At 41.0% G+C, this 18,100-nt stretch overlaps 1 protein-coding gene across 2 annotated transcripts in view; it reads right to left on the bottom strand.

Annotated features, from left to right (window-relative positions):
- Positions 1-8,850, bottom strand: part of sema4c (sema domain, immunoglobulin domain (Ig), transmembrane domain (TM) and short cytoplasmic domain, (semaphorin) 4C) — a 94,406-nt gene extending 85,556 nt beyond the window's left edge. For both annotated transcript variants that reach the window (XM_038703488.1, XM_038703489.1), the window contains exon 1: positions 8,339-8,850. The gene's annotated coding sequence lies outside the window, so the exon portion shown is untranslated. The remainder of the gene's footprint in view (positions 1-8,338) is intronic.
- Between the last annotated feature and the right edge of the window lie 9,250 nt (positions 8,851-18,100).

Genomic DNA, 18,100 nt, shown 5'->3' with positions numbered 1-18,100 from the left:
GGCTGCTGCGCCTTCCTGGATAAGCTGCAGCTTACCAGCCTGCGAGCTGCAGGGCAACTTTTTATTGTCCTTTCAAACTTTATGTGTGAGTGTGGGGTGATAGCTCGGGAGGGGCTGTGAGTGCTGGAGTCTGGAATACAGTATGTGTGTACGTGCGTGCTTATGCTGCGCGCTTCCGGCACTTCCTGCGCATTAACGGCCAGTCCCACGGTAGGGAGGGTGAGCTCTATCGGACCAGAACAATGCCAAAAAAAGGCTGTCATAAAAACAAACTACCATGCTCTGGTTAACACAGGGGGGAAGAGGAGGGTAGGGGCCTACTTTCCTCTACACAGCCCCCTGTTGCCCACTGCATCTGCATCATTATTCACACGCACACAGTAACAGACACAATCTCAGATATCCAGTCCATCAGCCAGTATGTGTTACTGTTATCCTTTGCTGGTAGCTCATACACATTTGCATATACTATCCAGAAAACACTGCATGAAAACAGCAAGAGGCAAGAGCTGAATATGCATAGGCATGTACTTATGCAAAGTACACACACACACACACACACACACACACAGCAATGTTGCCAGCGACAGTAGACAATAGGAACCTCTGCATTCACGCTGGGTGCAAACAGCTTTGACGTGTCACCAAAACCAGAGAAAAAGAGAACAATTCCGGCATTTCCCTCCACACAAAACACAGTGCGGACAACTGAGCCAGGAAACATATGCTGAGTCGGAACAAACAAAACAACAAGCAGCCGACGAACAGGCGCGTTGGGAGCCTCACAAAACATACTAAATACCTTACACGCTGCCCCCAAAACACAGTTGGCTCACTGTCAAGGTTTTTGGCCGAGCATATTACTATCTCTCCCCAATCCAGCTTTACAATTTCATCCACAGCCAAGGACGTGGCAGGCCCAGGAAATAGGATGAAACAAGAAAGATGAGGCCAGCTACTATCTGAAGAGGAAATTACTGCACAAGTATCAAATATGAAGATTTCCCTCCAGGAGTCTGTCTTTCAGTCAGAAGATAAAAAAACACATTGCATAGCCAAATGTACTGTAAATGGATGGATAGTGCAATATATAGGCCTACATGCAGATACTATAACATGAACCTTTAATTATTTAGCAGGAAAAAAATAATATTGCTGCAGTGATAACTCATTAAAGCAATAGTTCTACATTCTAGGAAATGCGCTAATTTGCTTTTGTGCCTAGAGTCAGCAGCAGCTGGTTAGCTTAGCTATGTTTGAAAGCAGCTAACATGACTCCAAAGGTAACAAAATCTGCCAACCCTGTTGGTTTCCCCTGTTTCCAGTTTTTATTTTAAGCTAAGCTAAGCAGCTGCTGGCGGTAGCCTTATATTTATGAGCAGTAATGATCTTATCATCTAACTCTAGGCAAGAAAGCAAATGAGCATATCTCCCAATATGTCAAACTACACCTTTGATACAAAAACTGCAGCGTAAAACAGAAAAGTTGCAGTTTTAAGGTGTGTGTGTGTGTGTGTGTGTGTGTGGGGGGGTTCTGTTGGACTGTTTCTTTTATTTCTGGAAATTAGCTAGCTAAGCAGCCAGCAGTTAGCTGTTTTCTCACTGCTTTTTGTCTTAATGCTAAGCTAAGCTAAGCTGATGTATGTTAATATGTGCTATATATTATATACTGTGCTGTCATCACGTCGTATGATAGTATTCTCACTGAACCCTAATCAGTCACAAGTAAGCAAAAAATCCAATTAACCTTACTAACTCTATGTGTCCTGTTTTACATAAAAACTTGGATGGAAACCCAGTTATTGACAGATAGATGCGCATACAGAGAGCGGAGCACCATAGAGATAGAGAGAGAGAGAGAGGGAGACAGGGGTAATGACAGAGAGAGAGCAAGGCTGGCGGGCAGCAGATGGCCAATAGTGGTCAGCTGGTAACAAACAAGCGGGTCAGGGCTTTCCTCCACCTCCGTTCGACCACTCATAAATAATGCAGAGGACGCGAGCCACCCAGAGCAGCTCCACCAGGCTTCTTCTAAAGGCCTCCAGTAAGTCTCTGAGCGAGACACATGAAGGCAGGTAGAGAGTTTGTTGTGCCGAAGTAAAGCACAAACTTTTATGTCATGGCGGGGAGCTACGGATTACTCTCCATCTGTTCGTGCATGTGCTTCAGACAATAGTAATTAGATTTGGGTGACGCCTCTCACCACTGCATTCTGACATTTTAAAAATGACACTGATCAGCTCGACAGGGGGGGAAATTACAGGTCACAATGTAAAGCTTTGATAAACAAAGCTTCCACATTGCAGGAGCGAACGTATCTGGTGCATCCAGCTATACTTGCTCTACAGATTTGCCTGTAGGAACGTCAGTACGCCCCATATTGGATTTTCCACCAGTCAGACTTTCCTGGAAACACTTTTCCTCCCTTAGGGCTTATTTATTTATTGATTGCCCAAAAGGGGGGATGCATCATTCAGTATCGCTGCCTTGTGTTCTATATTCTCTATTATGAATATTGCATTGTTTGGCAATAATGTTCAGTTTTGACAATAATGCCAATAAGACTTCATTTAATTTAACTAAATTGATTTCAGAGAAAGATCCATAATGGCTGCTTCTGGGGCATTCAGGGCGCTGGCACTACTATTAGAGCCACCAAAAGGATTATGCTACTTCCCTCTATACAAGCATAGTTTTCACTCACAATAGGCTGAATATGCACTTGTCTGTTCAATTAAAGTTGAGCTATATAAGTGGTAAGTGCTTACACTTTAGCAATGCAAAAATGACCTCATTATGCTACTTGAATTGAGCCGAAACGAGGGGGAGAGAGGGAGAGGAAAAAATAATATGTGTGCGTAAGTGGGTGAGAGAGACAGAGGATGAGTGAGTGAGAGAGAGAGAGAGAGAGCTCAAAGGGAAGGCTAAGTTGCAGAAGAGCAAAAGCTTCTCGTCTTGCAACAACTGCAATCACAGCCTGTGCCAAAACCTTCTGGATCCATCTTCTCTGCCTGATGGAAACTTCTCAACAAGCCTTAAAGCCACGGAGAGGGGGGTGGAGGTTGTGCAGGGTGATGTGTGTGTGTGTGTGTGTGTGTGTGTGTGCGCGCGCACAGTTTGCGTTCTAGATTCATAGTGCCTTCTGTAGCATTTTAACATCAATAAATTATAGCTACATCAACTTTGAAACAGAAACATTTCTGTAAACAGATGAGCCAGGAAGAGCCGGAAGAGCTCATTGCACTGCAAATAAAGAAAACACGAGCGAATGAAGAAACACAATCATAATCATACTTAGGTGTCGCATTTAGAAAAAATGCTGCACGTAAATATAACACATGCAAATTGGGAACTACTGTCACAAATTTCATATCCGCAGCATAAATAAACACTGCAAGTCATAAACTGTGCCACGATTCCTTTCTACACTCTAAATCTGAACAGGTTTCAGAAATGTGACAAAATAAAGCTTATTAAGCACACAACACTTGATTTTTTGAGCATGCTGTTGATGTAGACTATTCTCCTGGAAAAATAAATGGAGGTATTACTCACATCTGAGAAACATTCAAATAAATTGCAGGTGGTGGGGAGACAGCTCCAGGAAGATAATGGCAAGCAAAAGATTAAAGACATGTATTAAATCACTAGCAAATAACATTTTACTTTTTCTTTGTGTAAAAAGACAACTGATATATATTAATAATAATAATAATAACAATAATAATAATAATAATGATAATATATTTATTTGTGTAGCACTTGTCAGTACAGGTAACAAATTGCTTTCCAGCCATCAATTTAAAACAGACGATGCTGAATCAAAATCACACACAGTGGTGTACAACGAATCAAACAAGTCAGTGTACATGCTACAATATAAGTAGTCCACACTGTTTGCATTTACATGTAGGATGTGTTATGGGTCTAAGGCGCAACAATTCACATCACAACACAAGTGTCTGGACACTAAAACCTGAAGAACAACATGCTGGGAGTTAGCAAAAGATTAATGTTAGCTAACATCACCAATACTATCCAAATAATAGAATCTGAGTGTTCAATTTAAAACATTGTCAGCTTCATTTCAAACATCAGTGACAGGTGGTTAACTTCAGCCAGGCGGGCATGTTCATCAGTTTTTAGTTTCCCCAGTAAACTTCTGATGTGTTCTTCTTGTTGTGTACGACTGTCAGTGTTTCTGTATTTACTTGAGGTTTTTAATACGCGATGCATTTCATCATGTCCTGTACATGCCGTCAAATAGTTGGGAGAATTTCTTGCTCCGTGCTGGTGTTGTCTTAAATTGCAGTGTGTTGAAGCTATCTTGATTTCCTTTCTTGCTTTAGGGCACAGAAGAGGTAGAGGGAGCTGTTCTTCTAAGAAGAGGTGGAAGGGGATAAGGTCAATGGAACAACCACATAAAGGCCATCCGACACATTTATCCTCTTCAGGAAAGACAAGGAGAAATAACGGCACGTCAAAGGAAGTTAGGGAGGAAGGACAAGAAGCAACATCGTAGTTACAGGAAGCAGCGAGGTTCATGGTTTTTGGTCTAAAAAACGGAAACAAAGCCACAAGTTATCCCATTAACTTTGATTATGGTGATACACAAGCTTTCATGACCAATGTGCCAACGACATGTATATGTATAAAAATCTTTAATGCTTGTGTGCGTGAGTGTGATATAGTGAGCCAGACTTCGATTCCGGTGTCAGTGTGTCAGTTTTAGTCCACAGCTGTGCACATATCACACCTTCTCTCAACACTAACACACACCCACACACACACGCGTGCACTACCTCTATATAATAATAATAATAGAGTCTTTGATAATGAAAAAGTGGTAATGATGTTGTGGGCACATATGCAATGAAAGCATGAAAACACAAGGTTCATATCACTTTGACCCTGCACCCTGCCAAAGCCCATTTACCATTATGGTCATGTAAACAAGCCTCTTCCCTTCCGTCTTCTCTAAACATAAGCCTGTCCAGCCCAGCCTCCTGCTGTTCCCCTCCAGCACACACACACACACACACACCCCATCTGCTTCGGCTCTCCAGACCTTGCATCTGGCCTGCCATGAACCACATCTCTGTTCAACACATACACTCACACACATAAAAAAAAGTCGGGGCGATTCTGTTCATGCAGCATCAGAACACAGAGGGCATGGCCGAAGATGTGAACTCCCTTCAGCTCAGCAGGAAACATGGACCAGTTTAGAAACGGCAATAAAAAAAGAAAATCTGCCTCTGAAAGTGAGTTTAAAGAGAAAAGACAGGCATATATAGCAGGAATTGAATTGTTGCTGGAATAAAAAAGATCTTTTTGAAAAAAAAATGCCTCCTGTGGGAAGCTGGCGCTTCAACTGTTGCTCAGCAGAGGATGTGAAAAAAAGCTTCTCCCACCATCGAAAATTCATTATCGTTAGCAAATTCAGATCCATACACTCTCACAACACCCTAGCCGTGCAGCATGAACACACACTGAATGCTATGTGTGTGTTCCTGTATGCAAAGCTTTTAAAACAGAAATCATCCCGTTATCACAGGGGTTTACTGTGCATTCAGCTGCTGGCCATGTGGGCCACAGTATCTGTAGCATTGACGCGATGCATGTGACACAGAGATGACAATTAAGCACACAAACACACACAAAGGGCAAACAAGAGACATCTGGTGCAGCGACGATGTGACAGCTATGATGCAATGTTAGTCCTTTTATGTCAAAACACACAGTTTATGTCACATATGTGCACACATGCACTCGGACAAGCAAACACACGGACTGACACAGATAGCGAAGTGCAGCTGAAGTGATTAGTTTATTGACTAATAGAAAACTCACCTGAAACTGTCATTTGATTGAGTTGCTTTTCAAACTAAAGTGCCAAAGAAATGCTTCTCAAATGAAGGTATTTGCAGCTTTTCTTTAGTTAATTTAAAATAAGACCTCATCTTGGTCTCTTGGAAACGGACATTTATCTTAATTTTCTGACATTTCATAGAGACGACATTTATTAGAGGACCAATTAACTGGCAGATTAATATATTATGAAAATAACATTTCGTTGCAGCCCTATAGTGAAGTGGATGGCAGCAGGAACACGTGTACAACACACCACCCAAATGGGGACACGAGTGCAGGTAAATACACACACGTGTTGTAAATAACAGAGAAATGTTTAAAGAAGTTCAACATCTGTCCAACTTTGACAATTAAAAACACTTATGTGACGTGTCTATGCCTGAACTCAGCTGTAAAAGCAGGCCTGTTTGCATGTATGTATGATGCATGCAATTCTTTGTCTGCATGACTGTGTGCTGTTTAATTGCGTGTGTGTGTGTGTGTGTGTGTGTGTGTGTGTGTGTGTGTGTGTGTGTGTGTGTGTGTGTGTGAGGAGTGTGTGAGGGAAGATGGGAAGGAGGCTGGCCATCAGGATGTGGAGTCCATTGTCTGTGTGACAATGAAGAGATCGACTCGGCAGGAGTCCTGTGGCTCTCTCAATGGAGGCATTAACATCTGGGGCCAGAGGGCTGGTGTGCGTGTGTGAGTCTCTTTGTTGCAACTGCCCTGCTAAAAATGGATTTTCAAGGCTTTTTCCAGACTGGGAAAAGTGCAGATGTCAGGAGGAATGCTACAACAACCGAACTGGTTTACAAACATCTCTCCCTGTAACCTGTTTCAGTCTTGAATAATCTTCTCTTTGTATTTATATCAAGGCTTTTGTCTTTTTTTTAAAGGTCTGTGAACTTGATTTCACAGATTGAAAAAGGTGAGTAAAGTGAATTTTGCTAGGATTATCCTCCGCTACATCCCTCGACACTGCAAATGTCAAACCTGCGGCTCAATGCTCACGCTGAATTCTATCAGTATGTTACTTTCATTAATCTTTGCAAATGACACGGTGACATACACAAACACACACACAGAGAGACAGACCGAACTACACGCCCACCAACGTTATGAAAAACAAATCCTATGACAAACTTTATGAGATAATTTGCACAAATATCAAAGCAGAAAGTGGATCCTCAAGCACAATAATGCTCACATAAAGTCCTCCTCTCTACCTCCTCCATCAAATGAGGCAATAACATGACTCCACTAACTTCTCCCACAACTATTACTGTCTCCCCTTGTGCTGTCTGTTAGTTAACTGGCACTGGCACCATCCAGCTTGTTAAAAAAAAAGAAAAGACTAAGAACACAAGGAAAACCAGGCAGACTCCCCACTCCTCCTCCTCCTCCTCCTAGACCACCACCTTTTTACACAAATCCTTGCTCACTGTCCAGAGCGGACGCCTGCCCCCCTCAGTAATTACACTAATCACTCAACTGAAGCTAATACTTACTTCATTAAGGCAAAAAAAAAAAAATCAAAAGGGGGAAAGCACTCCAAAGTAATATCTCAAGTCAGTGGATTATTGTCACCATGAGGGCTTAATTTTTTGAGTGTCAACTGAGCAAGCAGAAATAGAGGCAGCAAATCAAAGGACTCCATGCTTTTATGGCATTGGAAGTGGACGACTGCTGTAATATATGACACCTACTACTATGCAAAAACGAACTAGTTAGATTCCTTCATATGTTTTCAGTGGGATGCTGCAGAACTCCAAAAGCATGCATCTACATGAATGCAGAATCCTGTTCTCTCTCTCTCTCTCTCTATAAACCATACAACTCTCTGTTCAGGCAGCAAACAGGAGCCACAAAGTAAGTTAGGAATATTATTTAAGTATGATATTGATACCATAAAAGATGCAAAAGACTATCAAGGAAAGGAAGCTTCCTAAAAGTTTATTATAGAGCACCACAGACACTCCAGACACTTTTATAATATTATTAGTCAAATAATAAAAGATTAAGGCAGCAGATTCCTCCTTAGAAGTGGTCTATTTAGATATTTGCCTACAATGCAAACAGTAGCCTATAACATAAATATGATGCAGTACAAACAATACGGTCTAGTTTTATCACCGGACTGTGATTGGAGCATACTGTAGATACAGACTACAGTGAAAGCCCGGAGTTGATTCCCTTCCAACTGCTCCTCACCGCAGTGCGCTGTGTTTACACTGCGCGAAATGGAGATAAAGTTGCATCACATTGAGCCCCAAAAGCACAACATATAACACCCAAATGATCTCTTTAGACAACGCGTTGTCTCTGAATGCGTCCTATTTCCAAGAAAAGGGGGCTTCATGGCAACAGTTGGAGATCCGGAGACTCCGGAGGATGTTTTCTACCTCTGCTTCCTTCGTCTACTTTTAATCCAGCCGCGTCGCAGCGCTGCGATCACCATAAGGACAAATAACGGCTATAAACTTACCTTATTATTACGGTGATGGTGGTGATGATTACAGGCAACGCGTCCTGCGCCTTCCTCTCCGTCTTTCCTCTGACGACAGATCCAGTATCCTTTTCACTGGCTCTCTTCTTTCTCCGTTATCTCGGATTTGTTTTTGAATTGGAGTTATAAATTATTCCACATCCTCATCAGTGCCAGATGAATTCGCCCGCGGTTTCTCTCTTCTCTTCTCTTATTTCCTATATATTTTAAATGTTTAGACTATAAGGCAAATCAAGCCATATGATTCTGTCATTCAGTTTCTACACAGAGGAACTGACTCTCCGCGCAACTCCCTCCCAGGGCTTTGTAACACGAAACCAGGGGAGGAGGAGGAGAAAAAGGAGAAAAAAGGAAAGAAAAGAGCGTAAATTTAATCCGCTATCTGGGACGAGCCTGGTGGATCTATCCGCCTCTCTGTCTCTCTCGCAGAAGTTTCAGCAGTCCGTACCAAACAGACACAGCGGAGTGGTCGTGGCGCTGCGTCTCTGTGCCAGTCTCCACTGGAAATGATGTGTTTGTGTGTTGTGTGTGTGTGTGTGTGGCGTTGCTGCGTGTGTGTGTGTGGCGTTGCAGCGTGTGTGCGCCCCCAGCCTACTTCTGCAGTACGGATCAAAGCAGGGACCTGGGAGGATTTCAAAAAAGGCACACAAACAGGTCTCCGCCTATTAGCCTCTAAGAACAAGGGCCCAGACACAGGCGAGGGCCCCCCAGCAGCCATTACACTCCTTGATTAAGACCGTTTTATTAGGAGGAAAGTGAAGGCATGTTTTGGCAAAGTGCGTCCCAACCTGACTCTGATCTGAGACACTCAGAGGTCCTTTTTAATGGGGTTGGGGAGCCGGGTGGCCCCGCTGTTAAAGAGACCATTGTTAGACTGGAGGGTCTGGTTCTTCACCACTTCCTGCCCTGCAGAAGAGCAAGGTGAGCAAGGCACCAGCTTGCAAACTTGCTCTGTAGCCTACCTGAGCCTGACTTTAGATCTCTCTATGGCAGAGAACAGAGAAAATGTTCCACAAGAGATCAATACAGCATTCATACAGCAATATTATTACTGCCTTCACTGTTATTGCACTGAATTGAGGAAAATAGGTTGGTGTAAGAATAAAAATAATCTGTTGTTTTTTAGCCATTGATCTCTTTCACATGAAGCCTTTAACCAAACTTTTATAGTTTCTGGTGTTCTATTAATTTTTTCTTTGTCTCGTGAAAAGATCAACAATCTGACTATTGAATTGGACTGTCTGTGGTCTAAAGCATCATTTGGGATCTGTGTTTAATGAGATGTTTATTCATGCAACTTACACAGTGGTGTCGAAGACTTCTTGTGTCCAGTAGCTAAACAATTGAGACGACCGATATTTGTAGATTCTTCAAAGAGGATTTAAAGATTTTTTAATTGCTAATCAAATCAGAGTTTTTTTTTTCTATGTATTAAAACATGTCTGGAGTGAATCTACAAACTGTAACAGGTCTTGAAGGAAAGAAGGATTATTTACACATGACCATGTTTTGCAAGCGCTTGCATGCTCATCAAGAGTCATTTGATTTGAATTTATTGAAGGATAGCCCCATGAGATGCAGCATCTCATTTTCAAGGGGGGGTCCTATAACACAAATACATAATGAACAAATACAAAAGAGAACATCACAAAACTACATATATTACACATACACATAGACAGGTAACACGCACACCCTCTCTCACCAAAACACCCTCAGTTAATACAAGGAGAAATAACAAGTTAAAACAATCCTACAACTAACTTTCAACTCAAAAACAAATCAAATTTTTAATTACTCCATCTGTAAGACTTATGTATAACAAGCCAACATAGTTATGACTGATTGCATTAATAACATGAACACCCTGTTTTAGGAGAGAGCTAAAGATGACAAGAAGCAGTGAAAAGTTTTCATTTCATTGTCCTGACTGACGACAACAGGAAGAGCTGAGGTTAAAGTCCACTCTACTCTTCACCCAAAGTCAGTCTGCTATATACAGTCACACTGGGGAGCGAGACGCCAGCCATATACAGTTTGTACACAACATCACTCATGTTGTATATATTGCTCAGTACTCTTATAGGGGCACTCCGGTGATTTAGTATGGCACTTTCATTAAGTTAGGAGACTCACAATAGACACATTAACAAAAAAAGAAGTCTACATCAGAGCAGCACAGGCTGAAATATAATGACTTCAGTCTAGTATGGGCCAAGCTCCAACTCAAATAGTGTCTTAAATTATATATATATATATATATATATATATATATATGCATTTTGATTGTGGAAACACTGTAGAACACAATGCAGGAACACACATGATTCAATGTAAACTCAAACAAACTACTTATTTTATGTTGACTTAGGGAAGACTAAGTAAATTATTTTAGACTGTTGCACTTCAAAACAAACAACTGCACTCCTTATGTTTAAAGATCGTGCTCAGAGCATGATTTGCTGCTATTATTATGAGCGTCTCTATAAGAGGCTAAATATCAGACACAAGATTAATAATCCTGAGCAGAGAGGACAAAAACATGAAACAACCACACACAAGACATGTTATTATGATCCAGAGATTAAATGTACAGATTATAAGGCAAATATTAGAATGATAATCTCTGTGGATTAGCACAGAAAGTGTAAACACTGATGTAGCTGCAGACACCACAGGGCCTTTTAACCTCAGCACAAATCAAGACTGACGAAAACATCTTTGACTATGTGACCGTTGCTGTGTCTTAATCCGCCGCCCTCCATACTCACACTATGCAAACAGCCTATTTTGAGCGCATAAGTGCTTTCACTCAAAAGCAAAAAGCAGTGCACTATGGGTAGCCTGACGGTGCACTCATAACGATCAAAAAGTTTTAGGCCCCATCCACACTACTGCATTTTTGTTTTAAAACAGAGACCTTCTAGACTAAAATGGCGAAAATGAAGACCTAAAACGGAGAAGTTTGAAAACACCACAGACCCCGTTTTTCGTTTTAAAACTGCTGGTAGGGTTTTACAGTGGACGGACAAAAACAGAGTACTTTAGAAACGATGACGCAGATGCTCACGTTTGGCGCTCTGATTGGGTCATGCAAAGCAGAAACATGATGCTACTCACAGAGTTTTTGATTTGGTATTTTTATTAAAATATTTTGAACCGTGCAAATGACACTTGTAGTCTGTACTGTGCATGTCGCCGTTTACTTTGGGACAACTCCCAGTCTGTTTCCCGCCGCCACAGCTGCTTTTAACTCCCCTGTTACGTTCGGTAATAGTCCCAGCTCCTTATTGTCTGTAGCACTTTATCCTTTTCGCCAAATCTGTAACTATGAAATAGACCATGTGCTTCATGTTTACACCGGCACGCGCATGCCCGGCCTCTAGCTGTGCGTTTTCAGTCATTTTAATGTAGACGGAGATCAACTCTGATACGCAGCTAAAACGCTGGTGTGGACGGAGATGGTATTCATTTAAAATTTTAAAAACGGAGTAGTGTGGAGTGTGGAAAGCTGGACACTTCTCATCCTCGGCAGTCGAAGGGAGGGACCACCATCTTATTTTATAACAAGAGCGAGCTGAAAGGAAAAGTACGTTTTTGTTCATTCATAATAAAACTGAAGTGAGGTCAAGTATGCGAACAAGCCGGCAGATATTTTGGTGGTTGACAATCGCTCGATCCGCCCGGTTACAATTTTCCATTAAAAGAAGAAGAATCGGACATATGGTGTGGTACGTGAACCACATCCATGTTCTAATGAGTCAGCACAACCCATTCAAAACTTACCCACTACGCAAGTAAGTACATAGTGGGTTAATGGAAGTATCTGAATTGAGACACAGCTTATGTGTGCACCCCCTGCTCAGACTGCACGTCTGAATTTACACGCTGTCTGACGGAAACGCTGTCAAGTTGCCCAAATCCTTTCACAGACAGATTACCAAATAAACAAGGCTGAATTATAATGCTCATAATCTCAACATCAGGTTGTAGACGCTCTGGCACACATTTGTTTGGTCTGAGAGTTAATGAGTTTGGATTTAGGGCACTAATTTGGAGCTGGACTCTCATTCCGCAGTGTGTTAAAAACAGCTTGTGATGAAAAGGAGAAGTAGCACGGCCTCGGGCCACATCAAGAGACACTGTTGAGAAAAATGTGGGTTTCACGTTAGAGAGTTGTGCTTACTGTGGTGAACGCGGTCTTCTAGGAATTTAGAATAAAAAGAAAGCATTTTTTAAACAAGAAAGAAGTAGACCTTGACCCTTGCCTCTGTATTTTCAGCGTCTATCCCACTCGATAACACTTGAAAATGAAAGACTATGATGAAAATTAATTTGTAGGGATTATTTGCACCCGAGGTTGGATAAAATAGACTTCAGATGCATTATGAAGCAGTCATGCGTGAAGTTCCGTGGCTGACCTCAAGTTCAATTTGTTATTGATGTACTGTGCTGCCGATTCAGCAGCCGGCGTGGAATAAATAAGTTTCAGTACAACGAACAACTTTATGTGGTGCTTTTACTTGTTCTCTTATTCAATTTCCTATATGCTGAGCCAGTTTCATGGCCTCAGGACTGTGAAAGCCACTCAGATCTTACTTAAGAAATCCATGATGCTGATCAGACAATAATGCAGAATATCTGCTTGAAATCTTTAAACGTGTCCATGAAGCAACTCCAGCTTGATCGTATATCATCGTTAGATTCTTTCTTTGGCTTCAACTTTTAGCCCAATGGTCAGAAATGTCTATCACAAGAGTCTGGTTCAGGATCTTTCTGGCTGTCTCCCTTTTTTCTAAGCTTTAAACATCAGCATCACGTTTCATGCCAAACTGCGCTGGAGTTTAATTCACACCTCCACTCCAATGGGAGCTTTTTGATTCCCTTTTTTTGTTTTTTTTGTTCTAACACCTGCAGTGGGCGTGAAGAAGCACTCAATTTGTCGGCGTTTCTGTTTATCAGTCAATGTACAGCCGTCAACAGACTGAAAGCAAAAACTTTCCCGCACGCAGCAAAGCCATTGCTTTGAGCATAAGGCCTTGAGAGTGTGAAGGCATAAATTATAGGCTAATGGCTGACAGAGCGGCAAAGAAAGATAGCGGCTGATAGCGTGTCAGTTGCTCGGAGCTCTTGCTTACTGTTTTTCACAGCATCTGATAAACAATAACAAGGATATGCGGGTAATTACAGCATTCCAGCGGCATGTTTTTTTTAATCCTTCCAGAAATTAATATGAGGATAAAAAGATGCATATTTGCATTTTGCTTTAGAAGCGCTTCAATAGATCATTTTGTTAAGATTATAAAGTCAATAAATCACAGGTTTCTTTAGCCTACATGCATTAGCCTGCAGTGAGTAAACTCTCTATATGGATCTAGATGGAGTAACTACTGACTTCCTCACCGACAGACTGACCGTATGTAAGACTGCAGGGCTTGTTTTTGTAGTCCTTGCTCCATTTCTTCCAGTTCTTTTACACTTTTAGTTAAAAAGCACTGAAAGGTTAAGGGTATAGGTGTTATTTATACTGGAGACACTGGGGACATGTCCCCACAACTTTTTGAAATGTCTGATTTTGTCCCCATCACTTTTTGAAAGCATAATTTGTTCTCAAAACTTACACCAAGAAATTTTAACTAGCAACTGAAAATGCTTTGAGAAAGGTTTATTTGCACAATAAGAAAACATGCAATTTCTGATCTACTGCTACATTATGGACTATCCAGACCTCTCAGGTCGTCTGGGATCAGGGCCGGTATTTATCAAGCTTCTCAAAGTGCCATTTTAGTTTTAAGTGCTGAGAATTCATGAAATTTACCTACTTTAAAACTTAAGTATAAATGCAAGTTATCAAATGTTTTAAAGCTAAGAATCACTCTTACTCTCCCAGTTCCCTCATCCAGAAGTCCTTTGGATGAGGGACGAAACGTCTTTCAGTATCTTCAACCAAGTCCAGTTGCCCTTGATTTTAACCTTCTTTGGAGAAGCAGCGTTCAGTTTTTAATGCACCATATATCTGTAACAAAAAACTGCATGTCTGCTGATACTCAGTATTTTTAAATCAAGGTTGAAGACTTTTCTTCTTATTAGATTAAATTTGAGGCTTTTGACTAATATCTCACACTGCACTGTAATGTTTTGTTTGTAATGTTTATTTCATCTTTTATTTTCTACTTAACTTTAGTTGTCTTCTTTTATATTGCCTTATGTTGTTGAAATGTGCTATTCATATAAACTTGCCTTGACACAGGAAGGAAAATTTCTGGTGAGTCATTGTCAGATGCATCATTAACGGAGCAGAGGGTGAATACAGGAGGTTGACACGAGACTCCCACTCCAAGGAGCTGGCGGTGGACACGTTTGACTCTGAAAACTAAACACACCATTGGTTTAACTCTTCAGATTATGATGTATGTAAACTCCCTCAGTCACATGCTGATGTACTTCTGTGATACCATGGTTACATAATTATGGATAAATACAGGCTTTGTATTTAACTTCATTGACGACTCACTTTATTTGTCTCATTTTACTTATTAATTAAGTCTATAAAGTAGATGTTCATAATAAATATATGTATATATATTTAATATATACTCGTTTAAGTTTTTATTTCTTATCTATAAAACTTTTCTTCTGTTCTGCTGCTGTGATGCTTTCCTGCTCCCTGTAGCAGTTTAACTTAGCGACGGGACCGATTCAAAATAAAGACATAAAAGGTCTACAGTGTACAAGCAGACATCGACCTGATGCAAAACACAGCTTAATCCGCACTGTTAGCTTTCAGGATGGTCTGTATGAGGCTGCCTCGGTAAATCCGGCTCCTCATATAGTAAATGTAGGAGGGATTAACTTTAGTGATTCACAATTCAGGTCAGTCAGGCAACAACAGAGAAAGAGATTTTGCTGGTATTGATGGGAACTAAACCCTAAAGAGTATCAGCTTCAAGGACAAAAAAAAAAAAAAATCTTTTCACATACCCCCAACTGGTGGACTCAAACTACAAAATCACTGTCATGTCTCAGAAGTGGTGGTACCAAGGTTGTATGAGCTACAAGCGGCATCAGGAACATTATTTAGCACGTCTGGCAAATGTAGAAAGCAGGCCAGGCGGCAAGAAAGTGGGGTAAAGTCTCATTATGAGACAGAGCACAGGTCACCTCCCATGAGCCTCTGCTCTCTTTGAATCGCTCTTCGGTCGGTTTGCTCTGTTTGGACTTTTCCATCGCAATGAGTCTTTGGGTTTACTTTGGCTGATACTGGGGAACAGTTAAAGCAGGGAAACGGTTGTTCTGAGCAATTACCTCATTTACCTTGTGTTACCTTTCACTGTCAGTTGGAGTTTTAATAGCACAGAGACATTCACAGCTTTTTCAATATGACAGGTGGATGTCAGTATGCGTTGATGCGTGCACAGGTCTGTTGTCGCTTATGGAGGATGCAATGCATCAATTTGGAGCCTGTAATGTCTCTATTAAATCCATGTCATCCAGATATTTTACAATTTATCTTATAGATATGTTTCATATTCTCTACTTGACAGACATCAGTCCAATTAAAATAGGCAGAAATTGACCTTTTAACAGAATTAGGATAGCAGACCATCAGCTGGATCGTAAAGAGATTGAAATCAAAAGTAATGAATGGTTTTAACACCCAGCAGTGGCGGTTTGATTCTAAACGGCGGAGAACCAAAGTTGTCATAATCAATCTAAAGGTCTTTTCGCAACGTTAGCTTTTTGACAGAAAACCGCTTTCAGTCGCTGCTGATCTGTCACATTTCATCTCATTGCAATTTCATGGGTAAACATTTGTGGAACGAAGTGGAGAAATCTCCTGTCTTCATCTGAAATGAATGGCCCAAATGTTTCATTGCCTCTGCAATTGCCTGGTGGTTAATATCTATTGAGATGAGTGTATTAAAGCATGCCCCATATGATGAGTAGCTCCCTCCTTCCCCCGACGGAAGACGGAAATTACAACTCAACAGAACATCATTTCATTCAACTTGTATATTCATTAAAGGGCGATAGAAAGCGACAAGCAAGGTTTTAATCAGAGCATTTTTAGGGTGGGAAGAAAAAAAAGACTCGTCTAAGAATTGCGTTTTCATTACCTCTTCATAAACATGCTTCATCTTTCCAATCTGACCTGCAGTTGAAATTGTGGTGTTGATTAGAATGGAAATAATAGGGCCTGCTTTCATCAAAATAAAGATAGTTCAGTTTAAGAGTGTGTTTTTTTTTGCCCACCCTAGAAAGGAGTTTAATTTTGTTAAAAGTCGGGGTGATAGATCAGCTAGATGACAGAGATAAAACACTGGTTCAGCCCTAAGTTTCTTTCACTTAATTTCACAAAGTCGCCAAGCCTATAAATCAGATTTAGATCTCTGCTTAATTTGGATTTCTGCATAGATTGGCTCATTACTGTACTTTCTCTCTTGATGGGATAACAGCATGCTAATTTACTGTCTTATGTAAAGAGGAATAGTTTCAGGGTGTTTTAAATTCCACTGGAAACTGTAAAAGTAGGATTTCTCCAATCCCCCAGCGAGAGTGTGTCGCCTGTCAGCGCAGAGGGAAAACTGCTGAGGGATGTAGGGTTGGGGCCCCTGGGACCCCTGTATCTCTCCTCCACTATAGATCTTCTCCTGCGCCCCTGGTCCCTAGCTGGCTCACTATAATAAATAGCAGTGAGCGCCCTCACTTCTCCTCAGCTCCATCACTCTGCAAAGTCTGCTTGATGATTCTTTTTCAGCAGCTGTGCATATGCAAACACACTGGCAAACATGAGAGAAATTATACACGGGCAGCTTAACTCCTACACTGTACTGTTCTTCTTCAGGAAGATACACTGGAATAGGCTCTGGTTATGCCTGCATTTTGATACTCTCATTTTGGGTGCCAAAAGTTCGATCAGCGTCTGAATAAAAACAATCCTTGCTTTAACAAAATGGAGCCATTTTTTTTAAAAGGCCATTTTCTCCCTCAGGCTTGTTGGCGTTTGGCTATGAATGCACATTATTTGTGTCCACTTGTTTGCTTGGAAAAAGCTCTACAAACCCTTAACACTGAAAACGTGTTTCTGTGACTCTGCATTTTTTATCCACAGCTGGATTCCACTTGAATGCATGATCAGATTTAACAGGACTAGAGCTGTGTCTGTATTTCATGCTAAGTCTAAGCAGGTTTTGAGTTTGCAATGTGTTGACTCTGGAAAAGTGACAAAATAAAGTATACTCAAAACAGTCACTGTTCGAACTAAACCCCCCTGATTTTAGAGTGTGCCAGTGGTGTACTGGCCATCTGGCCCTGTTTTTCCCAGCCATCCGGCCCTGTCTGTCTCTTTACCAGCCCTCTCAGTATGCCTGTTATTTGGGGTGTGCATGAGAGTTAGTTAAACTTGTGCACATGTCACAGGCTCCGCCGAGGCCTACTGAGTCTCTACTTTTGCGGATGTGGGTAAACTGTTGTGAGCAAAATGACTTGTTTTTATCAGAGTTTCATTAATTTAGTTGGATGACATTTGTAAAGTTTTGAAGAGCCTCACACATGTATTATTTTATACAAATTCAAATTAGCATAGAACGGTGTGTAGACATCTTTTCATTTGTTTGCAGTAAGTAAGAATTTGTGCTGTTTTATTGTCTCTGAAAGACAATATTTTATCGAGTGTTATTTACCTTAAAACATGAAAAAAAATGTGCTAAACATTTGCAGAATTTATGTGTAGGTTGGGGT

Source organism: Micropterus salmoides, unplaced genomic scaffold, assembly GCF_014851395.1.
Source record: "Micropterus salmoides isolate LMB-PRFRI ecotype aquatic unplaced genomic scaffold, ASM1485139v1 Ms_hic_scaffold_7, whole genome shotgun sequence".
In the NCBI taxonomy this organism is placed as follows: Eukaryota; Metazoa; Chordata; class Actinopteri; order Centrarchiformes; family Centrarchidae; genus Micropterus; species Micropterus salmoides.
Note: the sequence above shows the minus strand (reverse complement) of the source record. Positions and strands in the feature narration are given on the sequence as shown.